Raw genomic sequence first — 4,295 nt, forward strand, 5'->3', positions numbered from 1 at the left:
CCCCCCCCCCCCCTTAATTAAAAATTCATTGGACTCTTTTTGTAACTATACTCTCGACTCTACATGGCTTGAGAGACTCTTTTAGTGAATTATTAGGAGATGAAGCAATAGGGCACTACAGCTCGGATGTAGAACACGATGCGGTCGAAAACTAAATTGATAAAGTCTGGTTCACTGAAGTTAGGGATAGAATTTAAAAGCTAAAAAACGGCAAGGCTCCTGTGTAGAGCGTATTTTTTACGCCTAAACCGTAAAAATAAAATTGGAAACATGCAATATTACTTTATGAAAAAAACCACACAAATTTTAATAAAATGTATAATAACGAATTTTATGGAAATTATATACAATTTTAGGGACAAAATCGAGTGCGAAGCAGGAGATACGTGATGAGAAACTGCCCGTTAAAGACGAAAGAGCTTTAACGAAAGAGAATTCACAATCATTAAATTACTGTTTTCTATACTTTGACCTTTAGTTTTAAAAAGTTTGTGCACAAGTGCGGGGAATATAAAAATATAAACATATTATCAAGCACGAAGTGCTAGAACCAACAGTCGCCCACCCTGTTAATTAAGTCTTCTCTTATTAGTTTTATATTTTACTGGTATTACCTTGATGATTCGTATTTTCGTTGCACGCCCCGAAATTTTTCAGAAAGTCCCGTGTTATAGGCGACGCACCTGACGAAATTGCTGTTAAAAGACAAACAAGATATATGAATTTTTAATAGAACATTAAGAAAAAGAGGTTTATTTTTAAAATGAAAGATAAAGTTAGAAAATACGTGACTTTTGAACAAACTAGAAGAATCCTGAACTAAAATCAATCAATTATTTCAGAGAAATTTGGATTGGTAAACGTTTATCCAAGGAGATTGTGTTAAACCAAAACAGAAACGGATTTTCTACAAAATAAAAAAATTTTGAACCAAATAAATAAACATTAAACTTTAATTTATTTTTTTATATTATCTATAATTTTTAGTATTAATTATTGTTCTTTAATAAGTTAGTTCTATTTACCACGGTGCAGTTGCAATTTCAAATGTTTTATTAAATTTTAAAATGTGCAATCAAAAAGTTAATCTTCAACCAATAAAAAATAGTTTTCATTCGAAAATTGAACTACTTTGTTGGAAATTCGTACTTCTTTGGTTTGAATAAAACTGCATCTCAATATAAATTACGATTTCTGAGAATTTATCTTTTTTGATTGAAAATTCGGCTACTTTAAAACTTCAAATATTTTTTAAAAATTATTCTTTTTTACCTTGAAAATTGAACCTGGTGGTTAAATATTAACTTTTTTTATTAATATTCCGTATTTCGGTGCAGTGTTCGGAATTCTTTAGAAAAAAAAAACACATCATGAAGAATTTGCATTTAACTTAATATTACGATTAATTAGGACTGTTTGAAAAATTTTGCGTAAATAATCATTAATCGGTTATTTAAATATACTCAAGATACCTGTCCATTGATTTTCAATTGTTTAGAGAATTTAATTTTTTTAATAATTTGACAATGCTGTTTATAAGAAATTGTGGTGAATTAGAATAAAATTATTAAAATAATTGATATTTGTTTAAACATTCAAATTTATTCTTAGAAAGCAAATTAATACTCAAAAGTAATCAAATCTGTTGAAGATTTGGTTAGATCAAATTCTTCTCTTGCTTTCTTTAGTTTAATTTAAAACTTGAGTAAAAAGTTATTATTTCAATCATTTCTATAGCAATTAATAGAATTATTTTATTCTTATAATTTTTGAAAGTGCTCATAACATATAGAAAATACGTTTATTTCGCGGCTTTTCTGCGAAAAGAACTTAAAATTTTTAACGAAAATTCAAAAAGTGATAATAACCCACAATATTACGCAAAAATAAAAATTTTCACACTATTGTACAACACTTCTAGAAGACTTCTACAATATCAGCGTAAGGTAAAATGTGCACAAGGAAATCACGGACTTAATCGAATTCAATGAATTTACGGAATTCACAGGGTTTAAGGAATTCATAGAAATCGTGAAATTCACGGAATTGATGAAAATGAAGGAATTCACGCAATTGCTGGAATTCTAGAAATTCACAAAATTCACGGAAATCACAGAATTAATGCAATTAAAAGAACTCACGAAATTTATGGAATTCGTGGAGTAAATGGAATTCAAGAATTGACGGAATTTAAGAATTCACGGAATTGACGGAATTCGAGGAATTCATAATATTCAAGCAATTCATAGATTTAAAGGAATACGAAGAATTAAATTTGTCTTAAAAAATCATAAAATTGATTTAAAAATTATGAATTTTTCTGAGGATATGATGAATTTCCTAATTCAAAACGTTGAAATAGAAAAAAAAAACGAATTTTTCTGTTGGCAATGCCTGATTAATACATTTGTTTATCAAATTAGTTTGAAACACCACAAAATTTATTAACTAAGTATGATTGGGTTATCAACATTGTTTTTGAAAATATATCAAATTTATCAACTAATTTAATAAAAAAAATCATTTTCGGTCGACAAATGCCTAATTAATGCATTTGTTTATTATATTTGTTAAAAACACCATATAGTTTATTATCTGATTATGATTGGTAATATAATTTTCATTAAGTTCTTAATTAAAAAGATTAACAACGAAAAAAAAATTTTCCGTTTGCAGATGCCTGAATAATGCATTTGTTTTAAAAAATAATAAAATTCATCAACTCATCATGAATGTTGCTGAATTTATTATGAAGAACATAATTAAAAATATGACATCGAAAAAAAAAGAATTTTTGTCGTCGACAGAAGTTCCAACAATGCGTTGAGTAAATTTCTCTAAAAAAAGCATACAATTGATGAAAAAACAAATTTTTCTGTCGAAAAATGCCTGGTTACTGCATTTGTCTATTGAAAGTTTTTTTTAACAAATGGTTTGTTGGAAAAATGGGTTTGTTTATTGTATAATATGGGAACATCTTAAACTTATGTTACTGTATGCGACTTAGGCACTTTCAACAACTTTCCTGTTATTGCCGAGCACCAGGAACGTCAAATAGAAAAAATGGCAATTTTTTCGGTCATATTTGTTTATTAAAAAAAAATTAAGAACCTAATTTAAAAATCAGGCTCTACAAATCTCTTAAAAATTGTATCCGATTAAAAAAAATTGTTCCAATCGGTTAATATTTGTGGGCTGCACGTTATTTTTAACCAAAAAAGGCATTTTTTTCACCATGTACAGGCTTTTGAGTATCTTGTATACACTGTTTTGAAAATTATTTCTCGGAAATATTTATATGCAATTTAATATTTTCGTATGCTAATTTTTACAAAGCCTTTATTTACTGTTCGATTTTAATTAAATGTGTCAATAAAGAAACTCATCCAGGGTGTCACCCACTGGTCGCATGTCACTAACTAATCTCATTACCTTATCATCACGTCTGAACACACGATTCAGAAAAATCTGTCTATCTTCAATGTTAAATGAGTAGGAAACTTTATTGTCTTTGCAAGACAGTTAAATATTAGCCGATGTTGATTGAGATTACAGAAAAACAATTTTGGACATTCAAAGAAAGCTTGGAGATGAGAGCAGAGAAATTCTAAAAAAAAGTTATTGAAGAATAGATAAGAGCTAATCTAAGAACAGACCCAGTGGACACAAAATTTGGCGACGTCTTGACGACATCGTTACGACATATTCACGACATTTTTACGACACCCTATGTCCATGTCGTTGAGGTGTTTTTACGCAACGATGTCCTAAAGACGTCACCAAATTTTGTGCCCACTGGATACACATATTTTGTAATAATAATTTCATAGTTCGATTTTAAATAAAGTATAATATTAGATTGTGATATATTTACCAATAGAATTTAGAAAAGCGAGAAATAGAGCACCAGCGGTGATCATTTTTTTTTATAGTAGAGGATGCTGATTTGGGAATGAAATAATTCTGAACAATATGGTTTTCTATTATATATTGAAGTGGGTTCTCAATATTCCACGTTGCTAATTTTTATCTATAGACTCCCTCTTTCAAATCCTAGATGCTTTGATTAATTTTATTGTATACCCGTATGTAATAAAACATAAAATATTTTAGCTAAAAGATGACATCAACATATTACGTTTACAAGTTAAACAAAGGTTTAATGAAAATAGATCTCTATTGCTGCAAGCTTATCTCTTCCAAGGTTTCAATTATTCCACACGTCTGTGTGATAAATTTATGTTAAAAAACTTTTATTTTTTAAAAGAGAAATAATAATACGAAGGAATATGATT

This window comes from Belonocnema kinseyi, chromosome 4 (genome assembly GCF_010883055.1).
Source record: "Belonocnema kinseyi isolate 2016_QV_RU_SX_M_011 chromosome 4, B_treatae_v1, whole genome shotgun sequence".
Taxonomy (NCBI): Eukaryota; Metazoa; Arthropoda; class Insecta; order Hymenoptera; family Cynipidae; genus Belonocnema; species Belonocnema kinseyi.